Below are 14,767 nucleotides of genomic sequence, written 5' to 3' on the forward strand. Positions count from 1 at the left end.
TGCCAGAGCAGAGGATCCAGTTACTTCTTCCAAATTGTATACATTGGGTTGTTCAATATATTAGTTTTTTTTTAAATCTATTGCTCATATACGTAGAGCTTTATTTTAATGGCATGTCAAGTGGACTTTGGTGAAAAACCACAGGAGAAAAAAAACAGAATGAAAAATATAGATCAAATTTAGCCAGCTATTTAATACTTTTTTGGGGGGGTGTCTTTGAGTATGTTGTGGAAGGAATTCTCTGCAAGTGATACATCCTGTAACTGTAGGCAGATGTAATCCCCCGGCCGTGACACCAGCAAAGATTTCCCTTCACGTTGGAGACATCTGCAGCCATTTTGTTCCCTCCCACAAAGAGGAAGTGCACAGGGAGGAAGCCATTCTGGACCCCGTGCACTCCCTGCAATGTTCCACAGTCGTGGTTACAATTCCCAGGGGACCCTGTGAGCCTGATCTGGGAAGGGAAAGAAACCCAGGGTGTTGCGACCTGCAGGTGGAATCTGGGGAGCACCCACAGGGACGCTTTCTCTTCCCAGAAAGCCCTTTCTCCTTTCTCCTCTTGCTGCCAATCTGCCCCCGTCATTGCTTGGAGCTTCCTTCAAACTCACATCCTCAAGGACACAGGCTGGGGTGGACGGTGCCCAGATCCAGGCTCTGTTCTTCTCAGTGCTCTCTAGAGTGTGTCCTAAGAGGTCACCGTTTGTCTCATATTCATCTGGATTTTTGTCTTTTCTTTATAAATATGAGAAGAATATATTTTTTCCTCTGGTGGGAAGCACTTTTTCTAATGGGAGATGGGAGATGGGTTCCACCTGCTTAATCAGAGCAGAAACAGCTGGAGGCATGTCTTGTTTGGGGCCCCCGAAGCACACCCAGAGACAGTGATTTGAGTGCAAATGGTTCTTTGGGAGGGGATCCCAGGAGATCCCAGTAGAGGAGTGGGGAAGGGAGGAGGGGAAGAGAGGGAGGCCACCGAAAAGCTTCATCAGGCTCGTGGCCACTGTGGGCAGCTGGGTCTTCATCCTGCCAGGGAGGGTTTCTCAGCCTCAGCACCGCTGACATTTTGAGCCAGATAATTCCTTGTGGGGCTGTCCTGGGGATTGTATGCAGTTTAGCAGCATCCCAGGCCTCTACCCCTAATATGCCACTAGCAAACCCCCACTGTACCTGTTGTGACAATCAAACACGTCTCCAGACAGTGCCAAATACCCCTGAGTGGAGACAAAATGGCCCATGGTTTGTTTAGAACCCCAGGAGCCATGGGGACTCCTGGGCAAGGTGTAGGTGTTGGCTGTCAGAAATCTGGCTGGTGTGCGCTGAGATGGTAAGGCCAACGGGATGCCTTGTGCCGTGGGTAGGAGCTGGAGTGTCTGCTGCCCCCTCTTCTAGAGGCAGAGGAGTGAGTGGAATCCTTGTCACTCTGTTGTTGGCTGACCGCAGACAGCTGCTGGAGGAGCAGGCCTGAGAAAACACGGGTGGAAACACTTGTTTTCTGTGACTCCTCCTAACTCTACAAGCTCCCGTCCACCCATCAAAGGTGCCCTCTCATTCTTTACCCCCATAGAATCCTCTCTGAGAAAATGCCAGATCAACCCAGGCTCTCCTTTCCAGACTACTGATGCTGTCAGGGCCTGGAGAGTCTTGAGCGGAAGGAAAACACTGTTTCTTGAGCCTCCTAGGGGTGAGGCAGCTTCTCATGGGCTATCGCATTTCTTCCTCAAACTAGCCCTGCAACTAAGGTCTTGTTAACCTCTGTTACACACTGGTTAGGCGGCCACCCCCAGGCACACAGCTACTGAGGGGCAAAGCACAGATTCGAACTCAGCTCTCCCTGCATCACAGTGCATGGATTTTCTGTTCTCCCAGTGGGTTGGTGACGGAGGGGGGCAGAATATTTTAGGAAGAGGAACATTTTCAAGAGGCTCCAACACATGGATGAATGCTGAAAAAACCAAGTGAGGAATGAAATGGGGTCTGAGCGTGGGGAATTAGAGGTTTTAAAGGAGTGTGCTGTGTTGGAAGAGTGGCTGCTTCCCCTTCTACCAAAGTCTAAACAAGTGGAATTGTCCCCAGAGCCCCAGTGGCTTTAGTCTCCAGGAGTTTCCTGTAGGAGCCTCCTTTTCCTTCACCGTTCCACTGATGCTATTCTGGCAAAAATCCGGCAGAGATCCTCAAATTGGCCATGTCCAATGGATATATTTCTGTCTTCCTCCACTTGACCTTGGCGTTTGACACGGTAAGCCAGCCCTTCTGGAAAGCATCTCCTTCAGTCGTTCCCTGGGCATCTTACCTGCTTCTTTTCTCCATTTGCTCTATCATTCCTTCCCCGTCTCCTTGGCCAGCTCTCCCACAGTTACCCTTAAGCATGGGCTCTAAAGACACATCCTTAGCGTACTTATTTTATCATTCAGAGTTTCCCTGGATGAGCTCATCAACTTGAAAGTATTTGTTCTTGAATTTAAGATGGGTGACTTGCAAGTCTACGATCTCCAGCTCAGACCCTGCTGAGGGCAGTGGGGTCCTGGCTCAGGCTGCTATAATAAAAATACTATAAGCTGGGTGCTTTATACATGATAGAAATTTGTTTCTCACAGTTCTGGAGGCTGGAAGTCCAAGATCAGGTGCCCGCATGGTCAGGTTCAGGTCAGGTTCTGGGTTGTAATCTGCCAGCTTCTCATTGTGTCCTCATATGGTGGAAAGAAAGAAGATAGAGGAGGTGCGCTCTCTTGTGACTCTTATAAGGGCACTAATCTCATTCATGAGGGCCCCATCCTCATGACCTCGTCTACTTCCTAAAGGTGCCACCTCCTAATGCTATCACTTAGGGGGTGAATGTGAATTTCAACATGTGAATTTTGGGGGGTTACAAACATTTAGTCCTTAACAGGATACATTTCCATCTGAATATCCTTAAACTCAGCAAGTCCCACTAACTCAGACAGAACCCACTAGTCGTCCTCCAAGTGCCCTTAAGTCTGCTCCCTTCCTGTAACCTTTCTAGGTGGTGACTCACCTATCTACACAACTTCTCAAAGCATAAATCTGGGGGGTTCCTAGACTTCTCCCTTTCACCCCACACCCTTCCACCCATCTCCCACCCAGCAAGTCTCATTCCACCTCCAATATCTCTCAGACCTTTCTCCTCTTCATACCTCCCGCTGCTGCTTTAACGCAGGCGGCCTTGGTTATTCACCCCCAAGTACCATGGTGCCCTCTGAACTGACCTCCCAGTCTCAGAGTCCCTGCTGACCTTTCTTTCTAAAAGGCAAATTTGACCACCACCAGATTCTATTGGGAATTTCAAAAATATTTCCTCCCACTTTCCAGAGGAACTCCGAATAGTTCGTCCGGGTGTACTAAGTCCTTTGGTATCGGAGGAGAGAGAGTATCACCGTGATCGAGAGTCAACACGCCCTGGATTCCAATCCTGGCACCTGTCCTCTGTCAACCTCAGTTCCCTCAAATGTAAAATAGGGACCAACAGTACCTGTGTAAGTAATTCATAAGAAGAACTTGTAAGAGGACCTGACCCATAGGAAGAGATCAATAATAGTTCTTTACCATTATTAATTGCCTGACTTCCAAGCTTGTCATGAGTGTGAAGTGAGGTGACACTTGTGGAAGAGCTCTGCCCCCCATACATTGTCTTATTACGCCATCTAGTTCCTCATTTGTGACACAGAATCAGTGGCTCTGGGCTGGGTAGGGAGTGGGGACGCAGGAAGGATCAGCACAGTGCCAGCATTGGCACGTCTGTCAATCAGGAGGAGAGGCCCCCAGTGGAGAAGGACACGTGGGGGGCGCCTGGGTGAGGAGCAGAGTGTGAGTCTTTGCTGTGTCCAGCGATGAGCTCTCACAAGTTGGGCGAAGCACCGATTGACCCATCAAAGTTTGACCTTGGCTGCGAGCCTGAGCAGCCTCCTGTCCAAGGACTCATCAGTCTGTCCTGTGAGCCTCCTGGGGAGCATAACTAAAGGGTCTAGAGTGTTCTCAGGACACGCTGCCTGACCAACTAACTGGTGGAGCGTGTGGAGCCCTTATTGTATGCAGACGGCACTCCTCACAGCAGTTGGACTGGCCAGAAAAGGTGCAGGCTGGCGGGCTGGCGTGGGTCCTCTGTGAGGCCTCATGTGCTGCCCCAGGCCTCCCACCAGACCTCTCCAGGAGAGAGCCTGCTGTGGAGGGAGGACCGGAGGTCCCCTTGGAGGGCCCAGCTTGGAGGGTGAGCTGGAGGCACTGGGTGAGGTGTGGGCAGTGAGCCCACATTTCTGCAAATGGGTAGTTACTTCGAGTCCTGCTACCTCAGTGACAGTCCCTCAGTTTCTTCAAGGGTCGCTTCTGACGCTTATCCCTTAGTGGTTTCAATCACAGATTTGGGGTGAAATTCTGAGGTCTGCCACTTACTAGCTAGTGTGACCTTGGGAAAGTGGCTTTACCTCTCTATGCCTCAGTTTCCTCATCTGTAAAGTGGGGATAATAGGATACACCCAGTGGAGTTGCTGTGAAGATTTAAATAAATTATATGCGAGGTGCTTAGAACAGAGGCTGGCATGTGGTAAGTGCTGTTGGCAGGAGTATGAGCAATGATTTGAAAGAGGCATTTAGGCTACAACCCCAGACTGAGAGACAGAAGTGCTGGGTTCTGGTCTCATCTGTGTCTCTGACGATCCACATCACCCGGCCCCACTGGCCTCAGTTTCCTTATCTACAAATAGTTTGGGGACAATGTATGTCCTCAGTCAGCAGGCCCCAGGCCTCGCTTTGGATCCCATCCCAGGAGGGTCCCAGGCTGTCCTCTCCCTGCCGTCTGCACTCACCCTCTGTTCTCAGCAGCCCAGCTGGGCTTGCTCAGCTGTCCCCTTCACCAGTGAGCTGTCTCTCAGGGGTCGACCTGCCAGACCCTCCTTGACCTTTGGGACCCTGTTGTGGCAACAGCTCTCCACTGTGACCAGCTCTCAGGGACCACCCCATCCTTTGTTTTTTTTCCTAAACCCAACCCACTCTCTGGTTAAAAAAATCTCTGTATTAATCTCTCCTTGTTACCCAGCTTGAGCGTGCCATGACGGATCTGAAATGCAACCCCAGCAATTCGATCCAGAGTGTGCAACCACTACGGCATCCTCATCGTCTTGGGATCCAGTGATGTCACATCTCTTTCCTCTTCTAACTAAAACTGACTTGAGCCCCCTCCGTCATGGGCTAGTGGGAAGCCCGTGTTCTGATGGAAACTCTTGCTCCCTCTGAATTGCCCAGCTCAGCCCACGGGGCCCCGTGGAGGGAGGAAGAGAGGCTCTGAGGAGACCTCCCCGGTCTGGGTCCTGATGCCCTGCTACTGGTTCTCTAGCATGTCGCCCCGGGCTGTCCCCGGGGAAAGCTGGCCCTGCACAGTCCGACCGTCCTTGTCTGCTGCTGCCATGTGGCTCTTGCTCACTGGGGCTGTTTCCTGCCCCTGAATGAGTGACTGCACTTTCAGGGGGAAGAGACTGCTGGGTTACACATGTGCTGTGTCATTTTATTCCCAAGAAATCCTTATGAGGTATGAACTTTTCTTCACCCCAGAAATGAGGAAACTGAGGCTCAGAGAGGTTTACTAACAGCCCTGCATTATATATATTGGAGCTTTTCAATTTTTAAAATGAAATGTTTGCTTCCCAAACCTAATTTCTGCTGTTAAAATGTTCTTAAGAGCCAACTACAGGCCTGCCTACCCAGGGCCCAGCTCAGTGGTAGCCTCTGTCCTCTGGTTGACGTGCTCAACGACCCCTGGTGCTGAATTTGTCCTGTTTTATCACTTTCTCTTTCTTCCTCTCTGTTCGCCCCACAAGTCCTCTTCCCTACTCTCCTCCCCGCCGAGTTACATTTTGAGAGGTCGTTAAAAGCCAGAGTGAGTGAGCAGGTCCCAATAAAACTCTTTTTCTTTTCAAGCAGACCGTGAGCTTTTCCAGCTTCCCTCCTCCCCTTGCCCCGCTTGCCATCCAGCCCCGTTTAAGCCCACTGCTGACAGACGGACTTCTGCTCCTGCCGAATATCGCCCTCCCCAGCCAAGAATATTCTATGCACGCCTTGTTGCTGGAATGGTAACGTTTGCAAAGTCTTAACATTCTGAGTCTCATATCCTCGGGAATAATTTCTCCCAGAGGTGTAGCTGGATAACTCTTCACCGACGGGCGTAAGGTCTGAAGATCACAGCATTTTAGAGCTGGGAGGCCTCTTGGAGAGTCCAGGCAGCTCTGCTCTAGACAGGGGAGGAACCTGAAGCTGTAGAGCTCAGGGGACCTGCTCAAAGTCACCCAGCAACTGAGCCTGGACCAGAACCCAGGCCCACTGAGCCTCAGGCAGCGCCCAGCAGCTTTCTGACCATCTCGCATCTTCTTCCACCTCCCACCTCATGATAGCGCTGCCTGAGAGCTGTTAGGGTGGGAGAGTGTCAGGAACAAGGAGAGATCTGGGGGGATGGAGGGAGAGGTCAGGGCTCCCATCTCAGCTGTGCCACTTACTCTGTGCCCTTGGGCAAGTTACTGTGCCCGTGTGAGCCTCAGTTTCCTTGCTGTTGGCTTCTTTTGAGGATGTGATGATGCAAACAGCTTAGCAGGGTGTTTGCCACAGATGTAGGCGGAGAAGTGATTGTCTCTCTTCTCTCTCCCTCATGCTCCTTTGCCTCTCCAAAAAGCAATGCTTGGGTCAGCCTTGCCTCCTGAGTGTGGTCCCTCACTATCAATGGTGAAAGAAGCTGCTATTTGTCATGAGGGCTGGATCCCCAAATGCTGCACTCTCTTGGGCCAGAGAGAGCTCCTAGCGTGACTCTGACACCTGCTGAGGCCTTCAGGATGCTGGCTCCCTCATTGTGGCTGCACTTCTTCATTTCGCAAGCTTCTTGGAGTGATGAGTATTAAGGCACAGTTTCAAAAGTTTCCCAACAGGAGATTTTTGAGTCCACCGCTGAGTATAAATCTGGACATCCCTTCCCCTAGGCAAGCTGCTTCTCCTGTAATTGGTGCACTCAATTTCTTGCCTCCTATTAATACTCTTATTTTAGTCCCAGGACTGAGCTGGCTTTTGTCAAGGGGCAGAGGGGTTGGTGTTTGTTCCTAGCACCTGTAGCCCGGCCTGAGGATGCCCTTTTTGCCTCCTACAACACGCCCTCCTTTTTCTACAGGGCTCAGTGCTGTTTTTCAAAGAGTGCTCATGAGGCCTTCCCATCTTTGAGTGCATGGAGGGATGTGGTCCTTCCCAGGGTCCACACGCTGAGCCTGGGGTCCAGCCTGAGTAGCAGAGGTTGGTCCTGATACCGGCTCCATAGACAGCAGCCAGACTGTGGCCAGAGAGGGTGAAGGGAGAGGCCTGCTCATGGCTGTTCGAGCCATACCCTGGTAACTCATTGTCCTGCCACCCTGAGATTGTCCCTTCCCTCAAGGAACTCTCTAACTAGTAGGGGAAAGATACGTAATATGTAATTGATACATTGTGACGGATGCTATCAAGCAGGTGTGCACTAAGCCCAGTGCTGGCGTGTAGGAGAAAGGAGGCTGTATCTGCATGGAGAGGTCAGCAAGGGCTCCCAGAGGAGGTGACATCTAGAGCGAATTCTCTACGATTAGCAAGAGTGACCCAGCTAGACGGGAACGGACAATCTAGCTATAGTGAATCCTTTGCACTCTCCAAGGATCCTCTCGTCTCCTTCTCCCTCGACCACGCTGGAGATTCCTTGATTAGTGGAGGCTGACTGTGACAGGCCTCCAGGGTGTTTCCAACAGTGCAGGCAGAAGAAGAAAGTAGGGAGGGATAAATACAGAAACAGCTGGCTTCCATCTTCCAAAAACCCCGTTCAAACTAGCCGTTTAAAAATCTCTTCCAGGTTGCCATCTGATGGGGAGAGTCTTTCCAAGCTGGGTCTGGGGATGAGATTCATTCATAAGAAAAAAAGTAAGAAAAATAAAGAAGAACCAGTTTCAATACTATGCATTGAGTGCTGGCCCTACAGCCTGGTGGTTAGGAAGGCAGACTGTGCCTCCTACTACTCCTGTGACCTTGAACAATGATTTACCCAACTCTGCCTCAGGTTTCTCAGCTGTAAATCAAGGGCAGTATTGGTACCTACCTCATAGAGTTGCTGGGAGGAGTAGTGAGTGTGGCATAGTACGAAATATATGTTTGGTCTTTGTTCCGGTTCCTGACACAGAGCTCCCAAATGCCTTGGAATTTCCCAGGTGATAGGAGCATCTTTTGCTCTAATGACATGACTCTTGGTGGGCCTCTAGATAGTGTCTGGATGGGGGCTGGTCACCAGAAAGACCAAGCCTTGATTAGAAGCCTGGAACTTTCAGCCCCACACTCTGACCTCAAGGAGGGGAAAGGGGCTGGAGATTGAGTGGATCGCTGATGGCCAGTGATTCGATTGGTTACACCTGCATGATGAAACTGCCATAAAAATCCTTACACTATGGGGTTTGGAGATCTTCTGAGTTGGTGAACACATCCAGTTGCTGGGAGGGTGGCACACCCAGAGAGGGCATGGGGGCTCTGTGTCCATTCCCCGACACCCTGCCCAGTGCATCTCCTCCATTTGGTTGGTCCTGAGTTGCATCCTTTATAATAAACTGGTAATATAAGTAAAGTGCTTTTCTGAGATCTGTAAGTTGTTCTAGCGAATTCTCAATCCTGAGGACGGGGTTGTGGGAACCCCTTGAATTTATGGCTGGTCAGTCAGGAGTACTGGTGACAACCTGGGACTCGCAACTGGCATCTGAAATGGGGACAACTTTGGGGACTGAGCCCTTACCCTGTGAGACTTGATGCTATTAGGTAGCTAGTGTAGGACACCCAGGTGGTGTCCAGAGAATTGGAGAACTGGTTGTTAGTGTGGAAAATACACAGTAATGTTGTGAGTAAAAATGGCCCAGAGGGGGTTAATGTGACAGACGGGATAATGGACCCATGTAATGCCCACTTCCCAATCCCTGAAACCTGTGAGTATGTCACCTAACATGGCAAGAGACTTTGCAGATGTGACTAAGTTAAGGATGTTGGGATGAGAAAATTACCCTGGCTTATCCCAGTGGGTCCAATGGAATTACAAGTGTCCTTACGTATAAGAGGGAGGCAGGAGAGCCAGAAGATGGAGAAAGGGGCCACAGCCAAGGAAGGCAGGCAGCTTCTAGAAGCCAGAAAAGGCAAGGAAGAGATTCACTCCTAGAGCCTCGAGCAGGAACATAGCCCTCCTGATGCCTTGATTTTAGTCCAGTGAGACCCATTTTGAACTTTTGACCACCAGAACTGCAGGGTAATAAATCTGCGTTGTTTTAAGCTGCTAAGTTTGTAGTAATTTATTACAGCGGGAGTAGGAAGCTGGTACAGTTAACGCAGGTAGAGGGCTCAGAACAGAGCCTGGCAGGTGGGAAGAGCTCCTGAGAGTTGCTTATTATTGTTGCGATTTCTCTCCACCAGCTTCTAGGTTAGAGTTGGGGGAGGTGGCAGTGAAAAAAACACCACCTGCACAAGGTTCCTGACATCGTGGAGTTTACCTTCACATGGAGGGGACAGATTACAAAGAAAGAAGTAAACACATGTTAACGAAGAGAAAGCCAGCAAAGGGGACTGTTACTGACTGGCTCCTGGGGCTGGGGTCTGTTGCAGATGGTGAGGGCAGGACAGGCCTTCTGCAGAGGAGGCCACATTGGAGCAGAAGCCTGAGTGTGGGAGGGAGGGCCAGTGGAGCTCCCCAGGCTGATGGAGCAGCCAGCAGGAAGGTCCAGATCAGGGAGAGCAAGAGGTCATGTGGGGGGCGGGAGCAGGTGGGCAGTGTGGGGCTGGGAGGTGAGGATAGTGCGGGGGGCCTCCTGGTCATGGTAAGAAATTAGGATTTCATTCTGAGTGGGATGGGGAGCCAGGGGAGGGTTTGAATCCTGGGCATGGACCTACACACTGCTCATCAAGCTGTGCTGTGGCTGCGTCCTACACACAAAATAGAGGAAGATGGGCACAGTTGTTAGCTCAGCAGCAATCTACCTCCCCACAAAAACAGGAAGATTGGCAACAGATGTTAGCTCAGGGGCCAATCTTCCTCACCAAAAAAAAAAAAAGAAGAAGAAGAAGAAAGATCACTCTAGTTCAGAGCTTCTCAGTCGGGGGCGATTGGCATTTGGGGGAGGATAATCCTTAGCTGTGAAAGACTATCCTAGCATTTAGGATACTGGTCCCCCAGGCACTAAAGGAAACAGCATTTTTGTGTCAACTCCAACTGCTCCCGCATACTTCCAAACATTGTGGGGGAGGGTGGGCAGGTGGAACCACCCTGGTCGGGAGGCGCTGAGGGGCACACGTGGAAGCAGAAAGACCAGTTAGGAGGACAGTGGCACGGCTGAGGCAGTGAAGGGGAGAAAGGAAGAATTTAGGGGATTTAATGATGAACTAGGTATTAGAGAAAGATGAGAACAAGGAGGAACCCGGGCTTATGAAAATTAATGCATCCCCAGGTTTGTTTGTTTGATGAGGAGAAAGGGGTAAAATCACATTTTAATTGTGAGATGCTTAGAGGGGATGTTCAGGTGGGAATATGAATCTGGAGTTCAGAGAGAGGTCAGGAGGCAGAGAGAAATTCGGGGGTCCTCCTGGGCCGTCATGGTGGTTAAATCACGAGGCTGGCTGAGATCTCCTGGGGAGAGGCGGTAAGTAGAATGAGTTCCAAAGGAAGAGGCTTGGGCCCTGGACACTCAGAGATCAGGACGCAGAGAGGATCCAGCAAAGGGGATGGGGAAGGAGCAGCCAGCGCAGGAGGAGGAGGACCAGCAGAATGGGGGTTCTGGAAGCTCACTGGAGAGTGTGTGCCAGGCGCTGCGTGGGGCCCTTGCAGGTAAATCACCTCATCAGCTACTCACATCACCCGTGAGGCTCATGGTATACACAGAAAGAATGCTCTGAGAGAGCATAAGCCTTCTACTTTAGCTTTTGGCAAATGAAACATGTAATTTCATGATGATTACCCTCGTTCTGCAGCATGTTGCCCCTACTTAGCATCTGCTGAGCACAGCCCTAAAGTGGCGGGAGATGGGTGTTCCCATGCATGATGACACTCGTGTGGCCTCCGCCATCTTCAGAGGCTCAGGAAGGGAGAAGAAGCTGCCACTGCTTCCAGTGGGTCATTCCTGGACCTCAGTCAGCTGTTCCTGGATTTTGCCTCTGTTCTTAGTAAAATACAATCAGTCAGACACTACCATAGAACGAAGCGATTTCTCTGGCCCTTTTTAAAGCTAGCAAATTTGAAATTTTACCTCATTTTGTTCAAGAAAAATTCAAATGCCTGCCCTCTCCAGGCCTAGCCGGAGGGTAATCGCACCTCTACTTGATGAAATATTCTGCAGCCATTAAAAACGTCTATGAAAAGTAGGCAATAGCATGGAAAAATGCTTAGATTTTGAAGTTAAAAAGGCCGACTGTAACATTGCATATTCAATAGATCACAGCCATGTAATGTAAACAAACCAAAACAAAACAGATGTGCAGGAAAAGAAAACATTGTAAAGACTCTGCCAAAATATTGATGGTGGTTTTCACTGGGTGGTGGGAAAATCAGAAATATATTTACCTTTTTCCTGATTTTATGTATTTTCCAAATTTTTATAATGAGTAGATATCATTTTAGAGCAGTGTTGCCCAATAGAATTTTCTACAATGATGGAAATAGTCTGGATTTGTACTGTCTAATCCATAGCCACCAGCGACATTTGGCTCTTGAGCACTTGTAATATGGTTAGTGTGACAGATGAGCTGGATTTTTAATTGTGCTAAATTATTACTAAGTTAAATTTAAATATTAGTAGCCATACGGGGCTACTGACTACTGTATTTTGGCAGTGCAGGTTTAAAGTGCAAAAAATCATATAAGGAAATGTGTATTATATCTCAATAAAGTTGTGAAAAATAACGTAGGCATTTTAAATGTGTTCACCATATCAAGCCTTGACATTTTATTGCAATGTGGGAGTGAGTTTGGACTTCATAATAGGGAATATGGACACAGCACAGAAAAACATCAGAGTTTTTATTTAAATAGTTTATTTTCTAGCTCAATAAAAGGTGATCCAGCATTAAGCCTGTTCTTGGCCAAGTTCTGTTTTATGCTGGAAAGAAACAAACAATAACCCGGATGGTCTTCGTCATTCTTCAGCAACAACTTCTGCTCTTAGGAATAATATTCTTTTGTATACCCGTCTAGGTCTTCATGCGGGTTCCAAGCATGTGAGTGGTATCTTTTGAGGTGAGAGCAAAGCTTGTTAGCCCCACTTTTTAGATGAGAAGATAAGGCCGATGAAGGTTTGGTTCCCAAAGTCATGAAACGAGAAACAAAGGCAAAGCCTCTTATTTCTTGAAGCCCAGCGGATTTTATTATCTTTCACAATATGAGCAGATCAATTTCTGAAAAACTGTCTTGGGAAGGGGACTTCCCCCAAGGAACTGGGAAGATTTGCTGCTTTTAAGTCCTTTAAATGAAGTTTTAGAACCGTCCTGAGATTAGTTCACAGAAGGCAGGGCACTGTGCACCTAGCAAAAGTTGCCCTTTATTTGGTTGGATCTGTGTCTTTACGCTTTCCATGGAAATGCCAAGCAAAAAAACACTTGTCTTTTCGTGTGACCTTATTCTAGACCCCTCACCTCCATCCTCTGCCCTCCCTCCACCACTCACAGAACCTCTTGCCATGTGGGGACTTAGCCAATCGTAGTTCCACATCTGGCAATTTAGAAAGATTTAGAAAGATGCCGAGCTCTCCTGGGATCACGTTCCCTGGACCACTGAGGTGCAGGGGACGTGGCATTAGAGAGATGACTTCAGCCGAACAGGCCACCCCCACCCTGGGCTCTCCTCGTCTGGGTGGCCCCGAGGGTTTGCTAAGAGCAGCAGGCAGCAGGCAATTGAACACAAATGAATCCACTCAATGTTTTCAAACCTAAAGGCTCGATCCTTTTTGCTTCAAGTTCTAGGAAAAGGTTGGAGCCAGTTATGATTTAAAAAAAAAAAAAATCATAAAAAATTGGTTCACCCGTCTGTCAGTACCGCCAAGAAATATTCACATGAGGAGGAGTATCCAAAAAAATGAAGAGTAGCTCTTTTCCAAGACAGATCTCTGGAACTCTCTCCCTCCCGTGCTCAGAACCACTTCCTCTCCTCAAATCTCACTTTAAAACCTTCCTGTTTGCTTTAGCCTATGACTGACTCAGGCCCCATTCATCTTTCTTTCCTCTCTCCCCATGACCACATCCTTCCACTCTCCCCTCACCGTGCACCGTGAGAACACTCGCCTGCCTCTTTCCTCCTCCATCTTTCAGGCCCTTCTCTGTTCCCTGCAGCCACAGCCGGGCATGTCGGGGTGGCTTGCTGGCCTGCCCGAGCCACCCTCGCCCCGTCCAGACGGGTTTAAGCGTGGGGCCTTCCCCACATGAGTGCCAGCCCTTCTCCCTGAGGAGGAGGAGGCCATGAATTTCAATGGTCCTTCTGCCTAAAGAGGCGCTTTGCAAGTTGTATTTCACCAGTTACTGACTCAGAAACTTGAGAAGCAGAACACAAGGAGACCTTGTCAGAGACCTGCAAAGATACCAAGCCCCGCCCTGTTTCCCTTGGGAGGCTTCAGGGAAAGCCTGAAGCGGGTGGGAAATAAACACAGGCCAACCCGGAGCGGTTGCTCACCTCCAGAATAGAGTTATAATTGTCTCCGCTGCGCTTCCTGTTTCCCTCAGGTAAGGAGGAAGGTGCATTCCTCAGCAACGTTCCAAGGAAGGATTGGCCCCGGGAAAACAGTCCCAGAGTGAGCCCAAGTGTTTGAATTCTTTTTGTTCAGGGTATACACACGGTATTTTCTAAAGAATGTGGTTTCAAGTTGGCTCTCTGGACAACGGGCAAGCTGTGGGCTTCTCCATGATGCATCACTCTCCGCCAACCCAAGATGGAGCCTTCTCCCGCAAACATGGAGGCACGCCAGTCTGCTCCGGCCTCCACGGTGATAGTTCCCCTGATAGCTCCCAAAGAAATGCTTCGAGACCCAAATGCCCCAGATTTCATCTGATGAAACACATGCTTGACTCCCATTTGATCTTCTCACAATAACAACAGCTGCCATTTTTCTCCCACATCATTGTTTCCACAGCACATTCATATTTGCTATGTGAAGTGCGTAAGGCAGGTATTAATATTCCCATTTTATACTTAAAGGACTAAGGTCGACGTGACTTGCCTAAGGTCACAGAGGTGGTGAGTGGTGGAGTTGGAATCCACATGAATCTTCTATAGGAAACCCGGCCCAACTACAGACATGCCCAGATGAGCACACCAGTGCCTGGAGAGGAAAAATCTGGAGAGGCCTTCCACATGGTGGGTAACGCAAATAGCGTTAGAGTTGGCTTTCCAGTGGATTATGGGGGTTTTCTTTGATTTTTGGTAGCAGATCTTCTGTTTATCATGCTTGCCTCGCTTAAAAACTTCAGAGTGAGTCAGTGTTACCCAGGCTCACCCAACAGGTGGCAGAGTGATGGGCCTCAGAATTATGCTTGTGGTTAAGCCAACCTGGGATTAAGTCTGGAGCAGTTAATTCTGCTGTATGAAAAACAAATAATAAAGAACACATTTTTTAACAAAACTGGAAAGAGAAATGAAAAACAAGTGCCCGACCTAACTTTTGAGGGATATATATATATATATATCACATGATATATATAATATTAGATAGTAATATACAATATTTATACATTGCATATAATATACTATAATGTACTATATATT

At 48.9% G+C, this 14,767-nt stretch overlaps 1 long non-coding RNA gene across 1 annotated transcript in view; it reads left to right on the forward strand.

Moving 5' to 3' along the window:
- Positions 1 to 14,767, forward strand: part of LOC123280165 (uncharacterized) — a 42,201-nt gene that overhangs the window by 13,160 nt on the left and 14,274 nt on the right. Inside the window, exon 2 of the long non-coding RNA XR_011497271.1 lies at positions 14,201 to 14,359. This is a non-coding gene — a long non-coding RNA (uncharacterized lncRNA). The remainder of the gene's footprint in view (positions 1 to 14,200; positions 14,360 to 14,767) is intronic.

This window comes from Equus asinus, chromosome 23, assembly GCF_041296235.1.
Source record: "Equus asinus isolate D_3611 breed Donkey chromosome 23, EquAss-T2T_v2, whole genome shotgun sequence".
In the NCBI taxonomy this organism is placed as follows: domain Eukaryota; kingdom Metazoa; phylum Chordata; class Mammalia; order Perissodactyla; family Equidae; genus Equus; species Equus asinus.